Source organism: Carettochelys insculpta, chromosome 5 (genome assembly GCF_033958435.1).
Source record: "Carettochelys insculpta isolate YL-2023 chromosome 5, ASM3395843v1, whole genome shotgun sequence".
Classification (NCBI taxonomy): domain Eukaryota; kingdom Metazoa; phylum Chordata; order Testudines; family Carettochelyidae; genus Carettochelys; species Carettochelys insculpta.
Window position 1 is genome coordinate 76,997,208 of NC_134141.1, and position 24,240 is coordinate 77,021,447.

The window sequence follows — 24,240 nt, forward strand, 5'->3', positions numbered from 1 at the left end:
GTCCCTATTCTCCATTCCCTACTCTCAAATCCCGCTCATGGCCAGGAAGGTCTGCCAAATGTCACCCCATACATATTGAAGGCCAAAGGACCAGCAAGCCATTGCTCTCTCAACCCTTTGGTTTGCCAGGGAGAGGAAAATCCCAGTGGGCAAGGCATAAAGCTTGTCCAGAGCTCATACCGTTTGGAAAACCATGATAAATCTATGGTTCATAATAAACCCAAACTTTGGGGGCCAGCTCTTCAGTTGATGTAACTTTGTGTAGCTCCACCACAGTCAATGGTTCTACACTGAGTTACACAAGCTAAGAATATGACCCATACTATTATTATTTTATAGCACCCAAATATTCCGAGATGTTTTATACAAGGCATAGAAAAACATAATGCCTACACCCAGTGAGCTTCCAACCTATACTGTACAAGAGACACAACAAGCTTGGGTGATTGACAGATACAAGGAGGGAAAGTCTTACAGCAGTAATCATGTCTTTGTTAGTTAGTTTGGGACCATATATATCTTGGTTGTTCTGCAAATATTTATTTGTTTTTAATACTATAATGAAGATAAGGCTAGCCATTACTGAATTAACTCACTTCTTTTGCTACAGTGGAAGATGTGAATTCTTAGGAGGGTTTAAATGTAATGAGGGTAATGTCTTGGTGGACCAGTTAACTAACAATTTTCACTTTATATCTAAAAGATTCATTTGAGATAAAGAACAAGAATCAAAGCCTTTTGTCATATATTCCTCGCTTAAGACTCAATTTTAACTGTCTTCTTTGTCAAAAGTTGAATTTCCAAGGATTTTTTAATCATACTTTGAGAACCAGCTTCGTTGTCTTTGAATGGATCATATAGGCTTTCATAATGTCATATCTCAAGCATTTCGGAGGTCATATATCCCCAGATTGGCTTTGTGAAAGATTTTCAAAATTATAGCAAGATGTGAGCCAAAATCACTCTGGAACCTTGAATCTGAACTCCTTTAAATTTTAAAGAAGTCTGACTAAAATATGCATATCCACTCCAGGTTTTGGCTCGAGGCCGGATCCAAAATTTGAAGGGACCTACTTTCAATTTCAGTTTTGATGAAATTAATTTCACTGGAGAACTTGTTCCCATGAGATTTCCACTGAGGTGGAAAATATCTTGTACAGCTATCTGATCTCACAATATTTCCTCCATTACGTATGTCATGAAAACAAAGTGAAATTTGGAACCACACAACTTAATCTGTTGTTGCCATAGCTCATAAAACAAGCCACAGCACAGCTTCAGGTGCAAAAAGTAACCTCAACTCATATCCAAACACAATCTCTCTTTCCTTGTAATCTCAATAAGTACAATCTTTAAAGGCGCCTCCACAGAAAACTTACAACGAAGGACTCAAGAACATTTTAACATAAGTTAGCATAGACAGCATGAGCACAGCATCTGAAAGTACCTCTGCTAGGTCATGTCTACAGTACACTGAAAAATAAATATGAAAATCATTTATAAGACAGATACTCTGCAAACAGGCTCTTGCTATCTTTTCTCTTTCTGTATTCTTTGGACAGAAGCAGCCTCGCTGACCCAAAGGTTTATGTTTTTTTTTGGTCCACAGAAAGCAGAAGTAGATTGAGCACAGCACACTCTGGCCACAACTTCTCTGGTATCTTACTAACTCCCTTCCCAGTGTGCTCCTTTCAATCTCAAACATGCCTTCTGCACTAGGGACTAGGAGAAAGGAGCTAGTACAGAAATTTTATGCCAGGTATATTACACCTTCCAATAGAATTATTCTCCATGGGCAGGCTCTGAGAGCATGTACAGGTCAGATCACAATAGAGAACAGCGCTGCCTCCTTTTGTTAGTTAAAAAAACAGAACACAATAGCATGAGCTCAGGGCAGGTTGCCAGACTTTGGTCTGAATCTCCTGCCTCTTGTTAATTTGTAAAATGAAACAAATTATTTACAGGGAGAACATAATGTATGTAGGTGGATTGTTGCTGTTTTTTAAAATCTATTTATAAAATGCACTACTTACTTGAGAGACTGAAATTGTTGATTACTACACTACATATATTTTGTTAAAACTCTTGTTATTTAATAATAAGTTGATTGTCCTTCTGTGGTTCACTTATCCAGGTAGATTTTAGCAGTCATGGAATTGACAGACAAATCATGGTGTATCATGAATTCATTCCCTGCCAGATTTCTTGCATTAAACAACTGAATTATTTTTGAATGATATGAACACACAAAAATAATCAGACTACTGAATATTTTTCACTGATTCAAAAGAACAAATCAAAATTTAAAAAAATATTTTGAAATATGTATATGTTGTCCTGAGAGATTAGTGAGATGCAAACAAGTTGATTACAACTTTCTGTTCCAGGTCCAGTTTTAACATGTTTCTTTATCTTTTCCTAAGAAAAATCTAAGCAATATGAAATTTCATGTACTGTATTTATACTGTTATGTTGTAGGAGAATTTTTGGTGGGAACTACAGGAACTACCTGAGATATATTCCTGAGATAAAACTACTAAATGTTTGCTTAAAGATTTTGTTTAGCCTCTAGGGACTTCAATACTCTTCATACATATTTGGAGTCCATAAATCTCAAAAATTATTTAGTGATTTTAGTTTACATTACTCCCATGACTACAGTGACTGACACCTTTTTAAAAGCAGATATCATAAATGTTATAATAGGATGTAGTTCCCATGTTGAGAGATCAGAGTTGGACAATCTTTGGTGTAAGTATTGTAAGAGTATGGACTGCCATTTTAGGACCTGCAGGCAACATAAAGACGACCTGATTTGAAGGAGCTTTGAATCAGGCCTATGAGCAGTACAGAAGTCCATGAAAATTTTGTACAGATGATTCAGTGAAAGCTCTTATAGATGATTATTCATACACTGGCCACAATTCAGCAAGGTAGTAAAACAAGATATTAAAGATATTAACAAGATATTGAAACACACATCCCACTGTAATCAAAGGAAATACACAAATCCTTAAAATAAGAAAATAAGGAATTTGGTCTGTTGACAAAAATATTTTCTAACTTTATACCTATAAAAGATCAAGGATCAGGTGGAGCTTAAAACTTCTCCAAGATCACAACAGGTTTAAAAGCTTTCCCAATATCTAGTTTGTAAATTTCATTGGTGGAACTTCCCCTGGAGTTCAAAGTTCTGATTTTTAATAATAATAATATATTTTATTCTCTTTCACTAAGCAAGTGAGTTTTTTTCACCTTTTAAGACAATTTTAACAAAGTCTACTCTCTATCAAGAGAAAACATTTATTGACAATGTTTTCACATTTCAGTGGTTCTAAATATTCTTTGAGGAAAAAACCTTAAGGAAATTCCAAATCCAAAACCAAAATATTTAAACTCAGAGAAAATTTTCAGAAAATTTTCTGCTATTCAAAGATAACACCGAAGAGTACTATAAATGAAATAAGTTTCCAAAAATATATTTTTCAGTTTGTTAGCTTTGTTCACTTGTTGATACTTTATGTTTAGATATTTTCACTATTTTGCCTATAGTCTGTTAGTCTGTACCTTTCTTATGGCAAAGACCCTTTAAAAAATTAGTGAGGGAGCGCAAAACCCATGTATTTGGAAAGGGTTGTTAAAACATTTAAATATACCTTTGAAATTCTGGAACATAAGAGATAATATAACAGACAAACTACCACTGTCCTCTTTCCCAATCCTATATAACAGAGGAGGGCTAACTATGGCCTGTGGGCTGCTTCTGGCCCATCAGCCATTTTAATCTGGTCTTCAACATCCCACTGGATGGCAGGGTCTGGGACTTGCCCTATTCTGCACGTGTTGTGGCTCCATGCCACTCCTAGAAGCAGAAGCATATCCCGCTTCCAGACGGCTCTTACACATAGATGCCTAATATCTCTGTGTGCTGTCCTGGCCCCAACACCACCCTGCAGCTCCCATTGGCTGGTAAGTGCTGCCAATAAGAACAGTAGGGGTGATACCTGCAGACAAGGGGCAGTGCACAGAGATACCCGCTTGCGCCTCCTCATAGGAGACAGCTGGAAGGGGGCATGCTTGGGGAGGTAAGTACAGCCCGAAGCACGCACCTCTGCACCTAGTGCCCTCCGAACCCCTTAGTCCTAGCCCACAGCACCCTCCTGTACCCCAAACACCTCATTCCCAATCCCATCCCAGAACCTGTATCCCAACTAGTGCCTTCCCCCACACTCCAACCCTCTGCTCCAGCCCAGTGCCCCTCTCGCACAGTAAACTCCTCATTTCTGATTCCAAGCCAGAGCCTCCACCTCTAGGTGGGTCTCTTACCCCCTCCTGCACACTAACCCCAAATTTGCGGTTGGCTCTCCATATAATTTCTGTACCCTGATATGGCCTTTGCACTAAAAAGTTTGCCCACCTCTGCCATATACCTTAGAGAGACACACTCAATTTATCTTTACATACATTTCTATATGAGCTACATATCCCTGCAAAAACAGCCCATACAAACTAAATTCTTACGATGCAGGAAACACATATAGTCAAATTCCCCTTCCCAGAATAAGCCGTCTTACCACATTATATCTTATATAAACCAGCTACGTCAAACTTTACCAACTCTCTTCCCCATCAACAATGTACAGCTTTCTATTTAAAAAGTTACAAATTTCCCTTAACCACTCATAACTATCTCCCATTCCACTGCATATGCTTTATATTCGTCCAACGTGATCTAAGGCAGGACCACTCACAGGAACATAAATTTCCACTAGAAATCTATTTACCCTGCAAATACTAGCTGCAGCCATCAACCACAGAGAGACAGACAAAAAGGTAAAGTGCTTGACAGGTTTAGCAACAAAGCCTGTAAGTCATTCATGCACAGCTCACTACCTAGTAGAGTCTGGAGCAGAGATAAGGTTGCAGATGGATTTTCATGACTTTCATAGAATCATATAAGCTTAGTACAGGAAGAGACCTCAGGAGCTCATCTAGTCCAACTCTGTTCAAAGCAGGATCATCCCAACTAACTGACAGGACAAACCCCAACTTTCACAGAGCAACCCTAAGTCAGAATTTCTTGCCCTTTCTGTTTCCATGTTTTAAAAAACAGCCAAGTAATAATAAAAGTTATTAGTCCACATAATTAGTGCATTGGGAGTGGGTGTCTGGGACTACTTCAGCAGTCAGTGAATTTGCCCACCTCAATTATACAATTGAGGTCTAACACAAATGCTGAGAAATTTCTGAAGAAGAAAAAAAAGGCAGGATGGGAGTAGTTATCACATTTACTTCTCTGAGTCTGCACCTTGCCATCAATGAGAATATAATTTCACAATGATTCAAGATACTGCCAGAAAACGTACAAAATCTCAGCACCCTATCAGGCTGAATCCACTACCACACCTACCCAGACCAGTATTCTGTCTTTTCAAAGCATGTGTGCTTTCAGATCCCCCCTCCCAAGTCCTGCTGGTTTGTATGAGCGCGGCAGCTGCTCTGCAAAGAGGAGGGATAGCTCTCTGCTTTGAGTCACCGCCTGCAACAAACCACTGCGCGCGGTGAGATATCAGCGGGTAGGTGGGATCGATGCTGATCTGGTTTAATACCAGGGTTTACAAATGCACCGCTTCTCCCCCCGCGCCATCCACCTTTCCGTCTGATCCCCGCGGAGGACTAGCAGGGGCCCTAGCAGCACTCTTTTGCCAGCAGCCCCCTGGTGAGCTGCTCCAGCCGAGGCGCACACGGCGCGCGCAGATGGGACGGGGAGAAGCGGCTGGAGAAGACCTGGGAGCGTCGCCGGCTGCGCGCAGATGACAGCCAGGCGGGCGGCCCCCACGTGCTTCTTCCCTCCTCGCCCCAGCCGCGTGGGCTCCAGGGGCGGGAGACTGGGCAGCGGGGCCGGGGCGCACGGCAGCGGCCGCCTCGGGTGCCTTGCGCCCACCCAACGCCCCTCTCCGCTGCGTCCTCCTCCGGGCGCGTCCTGCAGCCCCTTCCCACCCGTATCACCCCCACTGCAGTGCGCGCACGCGAGGCCCTTCCCTCCCTCTCAGCCCGCGCCCACCCCACGGCACTCGCCCTCCAGCGCGCGCGCGCGAGCTACCCGTCCCTGGCCCAGGGCGCGCACACACGTGGCATTCTTACCCCGGCCCGGAGCGCACGCGGGGTGCGCACTCCGCCTCCCTGCGCCGTGGCGCGCCCACGCACGCGCCCCCGGCTCGCTGCGGCCATCCCACAGATGCTGCTGCCCTTTCACTGGGCTGGAAGGCCCCCGCCCCCGGGGCCCCCGGCTGCCTGTGCTGCCCCCTTGCACTCCGAACGCGTAGGTCACGCGTTGCACGGCGAGAGCGGCGCACTGGGGCTAGGGCACTCCTTCCAGCGTGCTCTCAACGGGCAGCCCTGGCTGCGAGCTGCCGCCATGGGCCCACACACCCCCGAAATGTGCCGCTGACCTCCCGCTTGGTCTGAGTGCGCGCCCGTGCACACGCCATCTTCCAGGTGCAGGACACTTGCTGCCCTGAATTCAGTGCGCACGCCCATTTGTGCCTCTCTCCCAGTGCACTGCCGGGAGCGACAGCCGCCCATCACTCTTGCTCCCTTCTCCCCAGGGCACACAGCCCCATAGCCCTGGGCACCTGCACGCACACACACACACACAGCCCCTCCCGTCTCCTGTGCACACACACCCCTCGGGCTGCAACCTTGAGTCACAAATCTCAGAGCAGGGAGAGCGCTTGGAGCTGAGCCCTGACGCCGCGGGGTCGCGTCCAAAGCCGCTACGGGCACGTTCTGCTCACAGTAGCAGTTACTGACACGTAAGGCAGCCGGGAGGAGAGGAGCGGAAATCAAAGGGTACCTTGGCTGTACTTTTGATTGGTCGGTGATCTGTGCCGTGCCAGTGCCTTGAGTGTGCCTAAGAATCATCTCCGGGGCTTTGGACCGGCTGTGGATATTTTGCAGAGGTTGGCCAGCGTCCCAAGTTCCCGCGAGGCTCAGGAGTATCCCCCCTTTGCCTGCCCCCCCTCCACTGCCCCACTTTGGAATCCAGAGTTTAAAGAAAGAAACCCACGCTGTAGTTGCGAGGCCAAACCAGATGGACTGGGCCTATGAGAAGGAGTTTGGAAGTATATAAATCCCAGTGTTTTCTGGTGGATGACCTCAAGAGATCAGAATACACAAACTTCCTAGTTATTAACAATAGCTTCTCCTAGCACTCAGAGGCTGTCCTCTGCAGGAATTCTCAAGCCATTTCAAATATGTAAAAAAAAATGAAACTTTTTGGTGTAAAAAAAAACCTATTAATAGAGAGGCAACATATTATCTGGATGCTATCACATAAGAAACAGTCCAAATGATGATTCTTATAGTCTATATCCTTAAACTTGACCAGATTACTTTGCTGGGAGCATGTTACTCTTTGGGTGAGGATAACATTTTCACAATCAACTAGTATGAAGGAGACAGGACAGGCAGTACAAAAAAAGCGTGATTACAGGCAATTTTGCAATCTATAAGGTAGGCCTCTATGAAACCTTCCTCAGAGGGTTGTTGGTGTGTAAAAAATAGTAGTTCTTAAAAGAAGAGAACAAATTAATGAAAATATTTTCCCATACAATTCCAGCATGTGATATGCTCATTTCAATTGTTACCCCCTCATTAAGCAGTGAGTGAACTGTTTAAAAACTGTGATTGCAACCATATATCATTTTATATAATACCTACTTGGAAGATTATTATATCTAAGATCAATAGTTTTATTACAATTCATAATTGTATTGATATTTCACCACCTCCAAACTAGGATTCAGATGGATTTTGCTGCAGCTGTAGATATTTGATCATATATAGTTAAAAGTGATATGATCGTGAGATTAAGTGCAGAACAATGAAGACTCATTAACTTTTTCAGATGGTATTTCTTTCATACATATCTTTAAATGTATGTGCATCACTACCACAAACCTACATTTTAATAATATGCTACTTTTGTGCTTTTAAATACCTAAGGTGCCGAATAAGAATTGTAAACTGTGAAGTAACTACTATGGAACAGATTAAGTAAAGCATTGGAGGCGGATGATTTTGACAATAAAGGGAGTGTATGTGGTGAGTGTTTAATATTTATTGCATGTAATATTATCAAGTAGTATTTATAATTTCAAATTTTAGGCTCAGAGCAAAGCCTTGACAGCAAACTCTGCTGCATTGTGTACTTACAGGTATACCATTGACAAAGGCTTTCTGTAATCATCCCTGGCTGTGCATTATACCTTTTTAGCAATTGCATGCCATTTTTACTTAAAGTTCATGTTTCAGCCATGCATTGTGAATATATTTTATAATTAACTCATTTCACAAGAAATTACATGCATTCCATTTCTTTCCTATGGTTTATAAAATACTGAAATTCTGCTACTGGAATCCATATCCTATTATCTGAGATTTTCCAAATATATACATTATGTTCAATTATAAAGGCATATGGATTCAAGGAATATTCTGAATGACTGTAGAACAAACACAGTACTGTTGAATAATCTTGTGGGGTAGATTAATCTATAGCCTTGATTCCTCTCAGGGTGGGTTGCTGTGGCAACCGCCCCAGCTCACTTTAAAATAATTTTGTAAAGCTCACTTCAAGAGCTGCACCCAGCATGGGCCAAGTTAAAAAGCAGACAGACATGGGAAGAAGTGCTTTTGTACACCACTGTTACAAGATAGAGGGGTGGTTAAAGGAGCAAGGGGTGGAGTGGGGTGCGGTGGGGTAGAACTGCACAGAAAATAGAAACTATATCACCTCAGGGTTAGGATGCAAAGTGAGTGGACCATTTTGTCCTAATCTCAGTCATCTTCTGTTAAAATGTCACTTAATGATGTAAATTGGTAGCCTCAGTTCTTTTAAGAAAATTTTTGTCACCAAATACAGAAAACTAAACACAAACTTTACTAAGAACCTTGTTGGGGATGCTGGCTAAGCTAGCTATGAGGTAATCACACTCTAAGGAAAAGCAAGACTTGGCTATACATTTTATACAGTAATACTTTGGGCATCTGAGTTTCTAATGATCCCACCTCATGTGCTTTATAGTTTAATTCAGATATAGGTCAGGTGTTATGCTGGCAAAAGGTGTATCATTGTTCACAGTACAAGTTGTCAACAGGCCTCTGAATGACCAGTTTACAATAGGAATCACAGCCTAGATAAATCCATTTTGAAAGAAATCCAAAGTGGGCTCTCCCCAAAAGTATTTATTACTTGTGATGCATGTTTTTAAAACTTCATACAGATAAGAAAACAAAGTTATTTGTTGTTTAAAATTATTCCAGATTCTAAAATTAACTCTGCCAGGTAGAAAGATTCTACACATATTTCAGTAACTATTGAAAGTTTGTTCACTATCTGCTTTGTTGAATCCTGGGATTGAGGGGAAAATATGCCCTTTACTTCAGATCTGTCCATCTATTTGTTTTTCCGTTTGCTGTAAGTACCCTGTTTCTAGACGGAGGTGTCCTCTGCATTGCTGTGTTGAACTGTGCTCTGACAAAAACCTGGCACAGTTTACAGACACTTTAATATATGAAGGTCACAACCATTTAAAGATTAGCCCCTCAGAGCCTAAAAATGTGGAAGGCATAGTAGACATATTAAGCAGCTGTGCATATTACTTTGTTGTGGTAATTGCTATCTGATTTCTTCATGTTGAATTGAAGTACCATCCAAGCTTTACCCTGCCAACTGAAGGGTCTGTTTCAGCAACTAGACAAATATCTGAAAGATGCAATTAACTTGCACAAAATGAAGCAGATTACAACCATTCTCCTCTGCGGAACAACGGTGTGAGCCTGGAAACTAGATGTCCCACCACATAATTCTCCATTAAAAAACCAAAAAACCTAGTATGCGTTGCTGCTGTTGGAAACACTAGTGCCATATTCACTCGTGGCAGAGTAAAACTTTAGCTACAGAACAGGCACAACAGGGTTAGGTCCTGTGGAACTTTCCCATATTGCTTTACCAGCATGCCTCATTCCAAACCTCAGGAGGCCACCAAGTTTTCTCCAAGTCTCTGGCCCTCTGCTGAAACTACTAGCAAGTGTGCTAACTACTGTCATTTAACATATGTTTGTACAGTGCCTAACTGGCTGAGGCCTCTAGTGACTGCACTATAAAAGTTTATGTTTATTAATTATTGTTGTAGTTGTAGTGTTTTATGGGTTATGTACATCTGTCTAGTAAGAACTGGCCACCCAACGTTATCAAAGCTGGTGTGATGGAGTAGAGAGTTCTAGGACTTGTGGTCAGTTAAGGCATCAACCAAGTATCAAAACTAAGAATAGTCCTGGATACTGTTTTATAACTCCATCAGTTTCATTCAGTCTGGCCAGGAGCACTCCTGCTGTAAAATATACAGTCAAATAAATAATCCTCTATTAATTAACTAAACTGAAATTTTAGAAGGCAAAAATGATCTAATGGGTAATCACATGCAAAAAAAAAAACCCCAAAAAAATGTAGGATTAGGCCCTTGAAATAAAATTAAGTAAACCCAAATAAATCTCACAGTTGTTTTATGCACTGCTTTGATTTATTATATAGTCTTCATGTTTTCCTTACTGTGGTCAGGTATGGCTTATAGCCTTATGAAGTTTCTGGTTGCTCTCAGAGCATTGTAGAAGTTGGCTGTCTAAAAGTTAAAACAAGAATCTGCAGTATAGTTTTACTCAGGCATTTTATCTGTGCTTAATTTTGACTTTTATTTGTACACAGCACAGTCCTTTCACCGCTGGTTTAAAGGTAAATGAACATATGAAAAAGGTTCTGTCTCTATAGTGTATGGGAAATACTCCATTTCTGTGGAAAAGTCTGCAAAAGGACCATCTTATGCAGTAGGGGAAGCGCTGGGCTCGTGCGGTTAGACAAATACTTTATCTAACAGCAACCCTGTTTGACGAGGGAGTCTGTTTACTTGCATTCTCCCAAACGTTAGCATCACGACTGCCTCTCTCCTAGACCTGTGCCTGTTTCCTGTGCAGTCGAAGCGAGTCCAGGGTAAGTGAAGTCACCAGCAATTGGATACGGAAGTCTAATGAGTTTGGGAAGTTGGGTTGGTTTACAGACCGAAGGCTCCGAAGAATGAGGCCAATAAAGGTGCAAGGAGAGAGAGACTGTATAGGAAATGTCACGCGGGCTAAAAATACACACGGTGCCTGCTGCACAGATAGGTTTGGCTATGGTCCGAAACTGATAATAAACAAAAGTTGCCGACCCGCCAGCCTCCACTTGCTGAGATGATGATAGCGCCTCGTCTGCTCGCCCAGACTTTGCATTTCAGCGCCCCTTTCCGCTTCTTCGGCTGTAATAAGTCCCTTTCCATTGGGTACCTACCTCTCTCCGCTTTATTGGGCATAGAGATCGGAAGGGGTTGACGCCCGGATAGATTCCCGTTGAACACAGAGGGGGATGATCACAGGCAATTAGGGAAGCAGCATTTACATTCACACACAAGCGCGCGCCGCCACCTCCTCGCCTACAAGCAGCGCTTGTTCTATGTCCGTGTTTCCACTGGGTGGGCGCCCTTTATTAGCAACAATTCCCGCGTGCGCAGCGTTTGCAGTGGCTGGCCCAGAGGGTTGGTTCTCCCCCTCTCCCAGTTCCTGCCGTGCTCTTGTGTGCTCCCGAGGCTGTACCTAGCCAGAAGGGGTGGGGGAGAGGGAGGGATGCACCAGCTCGTCGTGTTTTCTTCATTTTGTATAATAAAGGATTTGTCATTAGGTTTGCGTGTGGCATATGCCATTACCTTCTCCGTAAAACTAAAATTAGCAAAATGTCAGGACTGGAGAGATTGATTCACCCAAGATGCAATTATCATTTAAAAAGTGCTTGATTGAGGTGCTGCTGTTCGGTGATTTATTCTGCATACCATATACATAATTAAAGCAGCGTAGTGGAGTAATTTATCAATCTCGTTTAGACTAGAGGGGCAAGGGAAGGAGCTGCCGCCGCCGCCGCCGCCGCTCTATGTTTGTTTTATTAAAACGCTTTCGGGATCTGATCCCGCCCCCTTTTTGCAAGAGTGAAACTGATTATTTCTCCAGCTCGGGAGGAGAGTCATTCGTTTGGGATTGTGGGAGAGAGAGAGAAGGGAGGAAGGGGGAGAGAAGCAGAAAAGCGTATAGTTTTGAATCCTTTCCTTTGCCTCTTTCTTCCCTCCTCCGCGATGTTACAAAGGCTGTAAGCTGCTCTCTTTTTTCCCATTTGCCTTCTGTCACTTCCTTCCTGGACGCTTTCAGGACGAGTCCGGTTACTTTTAATCCAGCCAGCAGCACAGCTACTTTCTCCTCCTCCACGCTGTGCACACACACACATACAGCCACACACACACACGCGCACACACACACACCAGACATCTTCTGGCTGCTATTGGATTGACTTTGAGGCTTGTATGTGGTTCAAGGAGGCTGCATGTTGAACCAGGTGGTGAACACTTAAAAGGCTGGAAGAAGTAAAGGGTTTTTCTTTTGTTTTTTGTTTTTTTCCTAAGAAAGGAAAATATCTCAAGGACTTGTCTGCTCATCTAAATGTTTCTAATGTAAGTACATACGAAAATCAGAATGGAAATAAAATAGAGTGGGGATTGTGTATGAGTCACCTATACATATCCTATGGCATTTTGAAGACTGTATCAGTCTGTGTATGTCTGCAGGGATTGAGGTTAGTGATATACTTTTTAAATGTGTGATTCCACTATCAATTGCCTTAAAGTAACTTTTTAGTCAAGCAACTTAGGTAAATCACCAGCTTCTCAAAATACTCCAGCATGTCCCCATCAGTCTCTTGAATGTTTAAAGTTTTATGAAGTTAGGTGGTGTCATTACTGGGCTTGATATCATGAAGCGTGTGCCATTTGTTTGGTTTTAATATTTTACCAAATGCTATGACCTTGTAGTACTTGCCCTCTGATTTATCAAACAGTTCACTGAAGAAACAGTGTTGCATGGGAGTAAAAAAGCCTCTTAAACGTCATATGCCTCTGCTCTTTTCACTTCTTGCATTTAATGTTAGCATGACTATAAATGTATAGCTTTTTGCATCTCCATTTTTCACACTTCAGTTTCAGATGGAGAGGCAGCTTTCATTATGGCATATGGTATATATACTTCTGTTAGAATGCAAATTTTGCTATTTTTCTAATACCTGTACTCATCTTTGTATTTTTAGTGGTAAGAGTGAATAAGGCTAGGTCTTTATAAAACTGGCTATTTTTTACTTTTGATTAAAGTTGCTGAAGGTCTCAGATAAAGTTTGGTGTAAAGAGGGCATTTAGAGAGACTGCTTGTGCACTAGAGAATACTTGTGTTTTCTAGATAATTTAGTATGGCTTTCTGTCATCTTGAAACACCAAACAAGAATTAAAATGTATTACTAATTGTTGTATTCCAAAAGTGCATGAAAAGGCTAAAAAACAGAGGGCAAAGCAAAACTTCATGTCTGAATAATTTCTGTCACTTCAGGGAACTGTGATTATATGTTTTTAAAGAAAGTTTTTATTTTCCTTGGTTGTATTATGATTAGAAAGTACTGGTCTTTTAAAAGAAAATATCTTAATATATATCATAATATTAAGATGTAAGATTTAAGTAAAGAAAGGCACTTTGCCAATATTTTATTAGTGGACTGTGGAGAATTTGCTAGACACAAAATGCACTTTCCTAGCACATATCTGATGAAAAATTTAATGACAATTACTCTAAATCATATTCAAATTTCAAATATTTATTTTAAAGGGAATATAAAGGTGGCCAATGGACCAATTATGTGAGACAAAAAGTGTGACTAGCTTTCTTTTTACTGGCACTTTGCAAGGTATTGTGGTTGCAGAGGAAAGATGTTCATATGGAGTATAATAATGCTAATCCCTAAAGGCTTGGCATGGCATGGAAATGTAACCACCTGTGAACCATCTTGAACCGTTTGCATTATTGGCTGATTTCTGGTTCTAACACTCATGCAGTTGGCCACATTGGAAATTTGTCATTTTCTAAATTATTATTGTTCGAAGATGCTTAGAACATCGTGCTGAGACAAAAACCAACCAACCGTCCAGAAATCTTAAAATATTTCTTTTTTTTAGTCATTTTATTTAAATAAATGTATAACTATGACAGCATATGGGCTTTTTCCTCTGTACTTTGATGAAATATGTAATTTGTATTGAATCACTTATTAAAGACTCTGTAAGACTTGACTGAGTAAGAACTTCAGGGTTGGGCCCTACATCCAGAGTGGTTGTATTTCTGCAGTATATGTTATTTGGCTTTAAAACTGTGCCATATAGATTTTTTTTTCCTCTTATCTTACAAGGACAGTATCTGAAGAACAAATCTAAGGCCTGGTAATGAAATCTTCATTCATGCAAGTAGTCCTGAAACAAGTCCCACGGATGAGATTAAGACTACTTGTGTATAGACACCTCATGTGAATAACAGTTTTCAGGAACAGGCCAACAGACAGAAGATCCTAAATCAGATGACTATCTGGCAGTTGTAAGGTGTGAAAGAGCGGAGTGTCACGTTAAATTTTCTTATAAAAGAATACACTTGTAACATACTAAATATCCCATGTTCCAGAAGTTTTTCCTCCTTAAGTTTAAACATGCCTTTCAGTGTTGATGCTGCAATAAATGCTGGACAGTATGTAAGTTAAAATCTTTCAAAAGGATGTGTCTGGACTGGCAATTTAGGAGTGATCAGATACACACTTTCTACTTTTAAGCTTCTTTCAATTTCAGGGTACACACAGCAAAGAGAGAAAGAGAGAGAGACATGATCACATAAATAGTTTTATCCTGTGAGTTTAAGACCCTTAATGCCTTATGGACAGACAGAAATTAGCCTTTCCAGAGTTTTCCCAAAAGTTCATTTTTAATTTTTTTTTAATTGTGAATGGTTTTAACTACTTTGTGTATCTGTGTAGTAGGCATATAGTTGAATAATGATGTGAAACTTAACAGTTGCATAGAAGTTGCAAATTAAATATTTTTCACATTTAAGTTTTTCTTTCTTTTACTTTTTTGTAACAAGTTACAATTTCAGCCGATCCGTAAAGTAGTACAGTGCATCCGTAACAGTATTTCTGTATCTTGTTGAGCAAAAAGTTGAATGCTTGGATGCATAAAAGAATGTTTTATGGTTCTCAACTTAGTTTTCACCTGTTGGTCCAAGCTTCTAAATTAATTTTAATTTTCCATGTATTGAAAAAAGATGGTTGGGTTTTATCTTAAGTACACTGATTTTGGAACATAGCATATATAAGATACTCCATCTCCAAATAGAAGTTTTATTATATTACTAATGCAACATTCTGGATTATAGTTTGTGTGTCTATTTCTGTAATGCACTTCAGGCTTCTTTAATCCTGAAGTATAATATAAGAGACATTTTTACATGTATATTTTAGTCTGTTTGGTGACTGAGAGACAAACCTCTAAAATTAAAAACAGGTTTATTTGTAATTTCATAGGTAGAAACCTTTAGCACCAAGATTAACAATTTCAGGGTGGTCTGTGAAAGGGTTAACAACATACCTTTGTACTTTATTTCAAAAATAAAACGTGCATAGAAGACCTCTGGTCAGTATGCACTATTAAAGTTGTAAGTGAAAATTGAACTATTTTAAATACACTTTTTTCATTTTTATGAATAACGTAATTGCCTGGCTGCTCTGAAGGGATTCAAGCTAATTTTCTGAGACCTGATGGTCAATATGTTACATGTGGACAGGTGATTGAAAGCTAGTGTCTAGTACTGTACCTTAATCTCACAGTCGCATTGACTGCAGTGCAGTAGAGCTTGGCTGTTCACTGGGATCTGTCATCTTTAGGAAATCAGACCGGCTTGTAGAGGTGGTTCACAAAACCAACAGTGATAACAAAGTCTTATGTGCCTTACAAAAGAAGGATTAGGCAGTTCACATGTCATTTTGATCAGGCAGAGATAAAAGCTTAATGCTGCAGCCTGGCAAGGCACATGTCAATTTAAATTGATTATTATATACAGATACCATAACCCTGTTGCCTAGTCGTTGTTAAATAAAATTCAAAGCACAGAAAATTCAATTTGAAAATGATTGGTTTTATATGACATGTTGAAAAAATGATCCGCAAAGGGTATTGTTGCTTGACTTTCAAAAAAATCACTGTTTATTCAACACTTGTTGAAAATAGACTTTAGACTATGTGAGTGTTTTGGAGGCTTTTTAAAAAAAACAAATTGGGTAGATCATACTTGAAACTACCTGAGACTATACTAAATTCACAGCACTTATCCTGCTAAGAACGTATGTAAAAAAGCATCCTCAGTTTACAGTTTAGCAGAAGTGTGGCACTAAGCATCAAGTAAATTATCTTACTTCCAGGAATATTCCATTCTATTTTAAAATATAATATAGTACCCAGCCGTATTTTGTGTTATGTCTGTATGTTTTAAGACACAGTAAGTTTTAAAAATTAATTGGCAAATCAATTATGAGTCTCTTTTCTTTTACTTCAGTCCAGTTTGGCAATATAATATAAAGTGTTGGCCATTTTTTCAGGGAATAAAGTCATGATATATACAATACTAACATTATGAAGGATCAAACTTTAATAGATGACTTGTTCTGGTAATTTTTGACTTTTTTTTTTCTAAACTGAACTCCTTTTTTTACCCAACTGATGCCTCCTAGTGTTTCATATAATGAAACACTAATGAGTCACCCATAAACGTAAACATTGCATTTTCATTGCCTGCATCTGATGTGATACATACTTTTTCATTGCCTACCTCTGATGTGATCCATAAGATTAATATTTATGTGTTTAATTTTGTGTGTTATTAAAATCAGATAGGAAATTCCTGTAAATTAGATGTTTCATCTCAATAGATGTTATGTATACCTTTACAATTTCTCTTTTACACTGCATAACTATATGGAAAGTTTGTATGCCAGATAGAGAGCATTATCGGTCTCTTTTACTTCCTATGCACATTATATTAACTTTTGAAAGTATTATAGGGCTCATATGGGGTTTTAAATAGCTGCTGTTAGGTTACTATTTCCATTTAAGCCTTGAAAATATAGCTGTAAAAGAGTTTGAAATATCCTGGAGTGCCTCACGGCCAAATACAATTTAAAAAGAGAAAGAGTGTTGTGAGACGGGCCATCTCACTTAAGAGCCTTATGCAGCAAAAAATAATATATTAAGTTTTGTCACTTTCTGTGGTTATTTCTGTGTATTTTATATCTAAATAAGTCAGAGAACAGTATTAATCTAATATTTAAATTTTGCAGCATCCACAGCACACCGACTTCAATGAAAGCTGCAGGTGACCAGCACTTTTGAAAAACATGTGGTTTATGTGTGAAAGAATAGAATGTATAGTCATGAAGACTGACATACACCTGTAGACTTCCACACGTCTGATATAGCTATAGCATGACTCACCACTATTTGAGCAAAAAATGTGATTCTATTACATTAATACCATGTGAACAGTAAAGGATTTTTGGAGGTGGGGGTATAATTTAAAAAAAGTTATATAGAACTAGGCTTTTGCTCCAGCAAATTACTGTGATGAAGTAGGATTTATGGATTACACCGGTGCTTTTGAATTGTCAGGTGAAACTTTACAAAGATGAAAAAGAAAATAGGACTTGCAGCAATTTAACAAATTTTAATATCACACTATTTTCAGTAAGGTAAGAGAATAGCATAAATGTGTCATCAGAAATATAGCATGTTATTCTTATGCTTTAAGGAAAAATACTGTATTTCATAATTTGGCTTACCATGTAAATTACAAAGAGGGATAAAGAGGCAGACTCCTTACAAAAATCTGAATTTTGCCAGTTAGAAATCCTGATTAAAGTTAGTGTCTCTCCTACTAACATAAGCTGGGAGTTTGGCTTGAGGTTAAGTGCAGCATCTAGTCTTTAGGTTGCGTTCAATCACATATATGCCACATTTATGCATGATTTAAACTAGGGCTCAACAGTGCTGGGCTCTGCCATTTCTTTAAGCCACTTGTGATCTGACACTATCCCAGATCTTTAAACTTATTTATGAATCTTGGACATACTTCAAAGTATGAGAGAGTGTTCACCCCTGAACCAGGAAAACAAGTTTCAAAAATGATGGAACTCTCCCACAAGAACTAGTTACACTGCTTCTTCCCTTGAAATGAGAAAGTAAATTCAAAAGGCTGAAGTGAAGGGAAGCATAGAGTGGAATTTTTTAGGGCAGCCCAAGAGAGGGAAGTGTAGGTCTAGGAGTGTTCGGATGAAATTAAGCTAAACTGAGCATCAGTAAATGTTCCTTACTGTGAAACATATTTTGGTTGTAGAATAATATCCTCAGGGAAATGGTAGAACTCCTGTCATCTGAGTTTTTTAAAACCATATTGGATAAAGTATTTGAGACTTTTTAAGACGATGCTGTAGCAAACAGCTCTGTAATGGCAGGGGTATGGACTTAATGAGCCTAAGGGGCTGGATCTTTGGCCATTTGTAAGGTCTCCTTGTGTCACATAGGGTACTTGAAGCTGTGGTAGGGATCAGCAAGTTGGCTATGGGGGCATAACAGCACTGGGGCTAGAGCAGGAAGAGCTTTGGACATCCTGACCATTCTACATATGGAAATACATACACACACACCTAGCTCATAGGGCTGGAAGTGACCTTGAGAGGTCATTGAGTCTGTTCCCCTGCCCTCTTAGCAGAACCAAGCACCATTCTTGACTTTCTTTTAAAAATCTATTTGCCCCAGACCGCTAAATGGATGCCATAAGGCTTAAACTCCCAACCTTGAGTTTAGGATGCCAATGTGCAAACCACAGAGCTATACTCCTTGGGTGGTACTTGCTGTCCGCTAGCTGAAGTTGAAGAAACACTGAGGCAGCCTCCAGCATCAGGGGTTGCATTATCTTGGTGAAATAAAGTCCCACTGTGCGCCTTATTTCTGGGTGCATCTTGAATTGCTTGAGTAAAACTGAAGATCTAGGATAATAAGTGCTTTTCAAATTTCTTTGACTACATGATTTAAAAAGCAAAGTTAACTATAGGCATGATTATTAAAATATATGCTCTTCCTGGAATCCAGCCATGTTTATCATATATCTCTAATTCCATGATCCACAGATGTACAGTTAGGCAAACCCAATTAGAGATAACAGTATTTGTGTTGTTTCCATAAACATAGGAAGGATATATGTCATGAGTAGAACCAACAAATAGGTTAAACTGCAGTATTTGCTTTTAAGCAGTCAATCAATACCAGTTAACAAATTCTGTACAAAGGACATGTGGAGGATTGTGAAATTGCCTGGAAATGCATCTACAGAGCAAACTTAACGCAGTGCATTGTATATGGGAAACATTACTTTATAATGGGAGAAAAAAGCAAATACTGAGGAAGCTTTATTGATTTTAATTACTAATAAAGTATATCATTTAAATAACAAATTGTAATAACATAAAATAATAGTGTAGTAGTCTAACCTAAATAACATTAAGAAATTGTAAAGATCAGCTCAAACTGATCGTCTCCAGCGTAAAAAAAATAAGCTTCAGGGGGGCATTTTTCACTCAGGAGTCTTTAAAAAATTAATAAAGCCTAGTATGTGCTGAAAGGATGAAGTGGGAGATGTGGCTGGTTCACACCTTCACAAGTCTGCTACAGTTCCATCTCTGGTATATTACACATCCCATATCATATTCAAGTAAGAGTGAAATATGTGGAGCAGGGAGGATTCCCATGAATCTAAAGGCTGGCATGTGATCTGGGTCAACGTATGGAACAATATGCAGAGGCACTGTTGTGCCTCACAGCCATTAGCCATTAAGTAAAGCTTTGTCCCACCAGAAAAAGGACCTTGTCCTTGTTCTTACCAGAATAAAATTTCCACTGATGTCCACAGGATTTGGCCTGCCATTAATAGTCAATAATCATGTAGAATGAGTAGAGCAAGATTTTGAGCAGTATCTTAAGCCATAGTGATTTAAAAGAAATTTTATAGATAAGAACTAATCTTTGAAGCAGTTCTTGATGAGCTCCTGTGTTACCTACAGACTATTCTGAGAGAGATGTCTGGTTTTTCTCCTTTTTTGCTTGTTCTTATATGTACGATGCAGATGGTAACTTGATATGAATTATGCCGATGGGTTTGCCTCTCCACTGTACAAACTAAAAAGGAGGTTTATTGCCCCTATGCAGCATCTGAAATAAGTGGTAAATTGCACATGTACTCAAGCCTCTATACAACACATTTTATATGCTGGAATACAGGCCAGAGAATGCATCCTTGCACTAGCATGTAAGACATAGAGCCTTATCCAAAATACACATGTATAAATTTCAGAGATCAGAAATATAACTCTTACTGTTTATGAGGTACTACAGAGTTTTAGACTCATTTAAAAATAAATAGAAGGAACCAGAATTTCATTAAATTACTTCAGAGTAAACATTTTAAAAATTCTGTAACCTGGGGCTGTTGGATCACAGGTAGTATTACTAAATGCAGTGCAGTACTAGGAATTGGAACTAATTTAAAATTATAGTTTTAAAGAAAATTCATTGATTAGAAAGTAAGATTGAAGAGTTTTTCAAAAGAAAGTATGATTGGTTGACTCCCTAATTTAAACAGAGCTGCTTTGTGATTTTCTATATATATAGTGAAACTGTAAGGCTAGGTCCTTAGTAGGTGAAAATTTGCATAACCTCACTAAGATGACAGTGCAGCTGAGGATCTGGGCTCAAGTTTTTGGTCCCGATTTTAACAACGATGATGTGAAGTATGGCATCAGAAGAATAAACCTCTGTAATTTTTGTCTCTTTTGTGAATATCTTGATGTATTTTTGTGCTTTTGAGTACTCGGGTATTGACACAGCAAAATGAGAGTTTTGTCCTGTCGGCCCATCCAGCTATAGTGCTGGATACCTCATCATAGATACAATTTTCTACTTCCAATGGTTATTTCAGCATGGAGCGCCGGTATTAAACGCTTTGGTGATTAGTGGCATCATGCATTCTCCACTCTTGCTTACTTGCTGATATCTTTCTGGAAGTTTACTTTTTTAAAACATGCCTTTAGGGAAAGGATATTATAACAACGTGTTATCCCTAAGATAGATAAGAGAGATGGAAGCAAATTTATTATTTTCGATTGGCATTTTTAATGCCTGTGATTTTATGTTCTACTCTGTACCTGTGGGAAAGAACATCGCTGATACCACCTCACTGGACACTCAAAGTGCGTTCCTTATTTAGCTTATTCTATTCAATAACTATGTAAAGTGATACATGATGCGGCAGTTAAGTGCAATAAAGGAAATATTCTCTTGTCTGCTTCAGGAGAACAGCATTTTTCATGTAGCTGTCCTCTTCCTGAGAAATGCCATCCATCGTATTTGAAACAAATGGTGATTTTATGATTCTGACTTTTCCTGCAAGCCACCATATTCAGTTCTGTAAAGAATTAACGCTCTGTTCTACCACATTTTTAACACAGACTGTTCACTGAGGACTAAGGTGGGATCAACAGTGAGCCCATTCAAGTCTATGGCTGCTTCTACAAGTGCCACCTGCCATCGGAGGGGGCCTGGTAATGAGGCAATTCGAAGCAGGCTTATGAGATGCTAACGTGCATTTTCAGCACCTTCAAAACAAAAAGCAGTCAAGTAGCACTTTAAAGACTAGCAAAATAGTTTATTAGGTGAGTTTTCGTGGGACAGACCCACTTCTTCTTCAAGTGGGTCTGTCCCACGAAAGCTCACCTAATAACCTATTTTGCTAGTCTTTAAAGTGCTACTTGACTGCTTTTTGTTTTGATAGTGTATAGACTAGCACGGCTTCCTCTCTGTTACTTTTCAGCACCTTGTTAGCATAATGGCAGCCATGCAAATTTCAAAGTGCAGACTTTGAATTGTAGATTGATAGTGTAGATGCGTGCAGCTTCAAAATAAGCGTCTCACTTTGACATTCCGTTACTCCCACAGAACTAAATCGGAGTAAGGGAATGTCGAAGTTGGGTGCTTATTTCAAAGCTGCCCCCATCTACACTGTCAATCTGCAATTTGAAGTGTGCACTTTGAAATTTATGTGGCCACCATTATGTTAATGAGGTGCTGAATATGCACATTAGCACCTCATTAGTCTGCTTCGAATTGCCTTATTACCGTGCCACCTCTGACAGGAGGTGGCATGTGTAGAAGCAGCCTATGACTATCATAGATAGGGCCTGAAATAATACTGTTTCAGGTTGTTGAGGAACAGTAATTGTGTGGACGTGGTCTGAGAAAGTGTTTTCCCTCTCCCTTCCTGCTGACTGAAAGCCATATGTGCCTTTGGTCATCACCTCTCCTTTGCTGGATCAGAAGATTGGGCTGTAATGATGCTGTATCCTAAAAAGTGAAATGTCATATTTCAAAAAGGATGCTTTAAACTTAGACATACTTCTTCTAACTAAGCAGGAGTTTGTGAATATCTCTCTACTGGCACATTTGCAAAGCAATGATCTGTGGCTTTCTGTTTTCCTGCTTAGGTCTAGACCTGAATCTTTGGTGCATGATACAGTTAAATTAATAGCTGTTAACGTGCACATACCCAGAGCTGCACATATTTTGAGCTATGTATCAGTGCAAACTAGATAACTGAGATTAGAGGCTGGCTCTTCCACTGAAAATGTGAACCAACATGTATTAATCTCAGATCTGAAACACAAGGCTTATTTAACATTTTGTTCTTTTTTTAAGTAAATTGTATATCGAAGAGACAGTCTGTGAGGGACAAGTGCAACCCATTCTCATTTATTTCAGTAACAATTGAGAACAGGTCCTGAAATTATCATCTTTAATCAGAACTTCTGACATTCATACTTTGGGGGAAAATATTATTTTATAATACATGACATGTTTTAAATTTTCTTTTTACACATTAATTCAAAAACCATCATTCTTAAAAAGGTAAATATACAACTGATTTATTTTGAGGAGATGAAAGGTTTTATTTAGAAGATATGAATGCTGGGTGAGAAGGCTAGTCTAGTGGAGAGGATGTTGGAATAAGACTCAAAAGATCTGCATTTACTTCCCACTCAGCCACATACCCTCTTTGGCCAATTCTCCTAATCTGCTGTGTGTCTCAATTCCACATCTTTTAAGTGGGTTGAGAACTCTGCACTTCAGAAGGAGGTATGTCCATTAATAATGGTTTGAAGTTCAGATACCATGGCAATATGCCTCTTATGTATATGCAGTTGCTTTACCTGTAGTCAGTGGGAGTTGATGTGTCCAACACCATAAGTACCGTTGACTCATTCTGTTCTTTTCCTTGAATTTAGAAGAGCCATGCCTTGATCAGCAGAACTCAGAGCTCTAGGTATAGGAATTAGAAATTCACACAGGTGATTAGATAACATGACAACAAGTGTGCTGTACATGACTAGTAGATGGATTATATATTTCTTGAGACAGTAAGTACCACTTCAGGGAAGGAAACAAATCCTTAAAGAAAACTTCCTTGTGTCAAAATGTTAAATAAACCTTATGAAAAAAATTGAGAACAAATAACTCAAAACTAGTCATTTCAATCCTCTTCAGTGGAAACCTGGGTGGTCCATTAGGAAGGACCTTGAGGCTCAGCAAACATACCTTCTCAGCCAGTTTCTGAGAGAGTTAACATTAATGTACTGCATACATGGGTGTAAATCCAAACCTGACTTCCTGAGCGGATTACTATGCTTGAACAAATGAAGAAGAGTAACAAATCTGGTTTAAAAAATTGTGCAGATACTCATTCTTGACCAGTATTTATCTAAGAACTGTTGAAAATTGAAACAGCTTGTGAAATAGGAATACTATGTTCCCATGGTGAGTTTTTTCACTTTTTCTACAGTTGAGAAATTCTGGCCCATTTCAAAATATGGAGAGAAACAGCATTCACAGCTATTGATATATAGTTTTAAAAATGTTACATAATGTAAGTGAATACATAGGGCCACATCCTCAGCTGATATAAATTGGTATAGCTCCACTGACTTGAACTCCAGCTGAAGATCTGTCCCATCATATTCTTCTAATCCCATCATATTCTTCTAAGAAATGCTTTTGTACACAGAATTATCATTTAATTATATTAAGCATTGACCCGCTTTCCCCACCTTCACCTGGAATCTACCTTCAAATTTGTTAGAGACAACAAACA

At 39.4% G+C, this 24,240-nt stretch overlaps 1 protein-coding gene and 1 long non-coding RNA gene across 15 annotated transcripts in view; one reads left to right on the forward strand and one right to left on the reverse strand.

Moving 5' to 3' along the window:
* The window catches only part of LOC142013658 (uncharacterized), an 84,130-nt gene extending 77,192 nt beyond the window's left edge, over window positions 1-6,938 (reverse strand). For 2 of the 3 annotated variants that reach the window (XR_012645748.1, XR_012645749.1), the window contains exon 1: window positions 6,145-6,228. This is a non-coding gene — a long non-coding RNA (uncharacterized LOC142013658). Of the gene's footprint in view, window positions 1-6,144; window positions 6,229-6,856 lie in introns of those variants that run through there. The other variant, XR_012645750.1, reaches the window with a different exon arrangement.
* The window catches only part of MEF2C (myocyte enhancer factor 2C), a 159,710-nt gene that overhangs the window by 6,265 nt on the left and 129,205 nt on the right, over window positions 1-24,240 (forward strand). For 10 of the 12 annotated variants that reach the window (XM_074995355.1, XM_074995351.1, XM_074995353.1 and 7 more), the window contains exon 2: window positions 8,008-8,106. The gene's annotated coding sequence lies outside the window, so the exon portion shown is untranslated. Of the gene's footprint in view, window positions 1-8,007; window positions 8,107-12,159; window positions 12,591-24,240 lie in introns of those variants that run through there. The other 2 variants (XM_074995345.1, XM_074995346.1) reach the window with 1 other exon arrangement.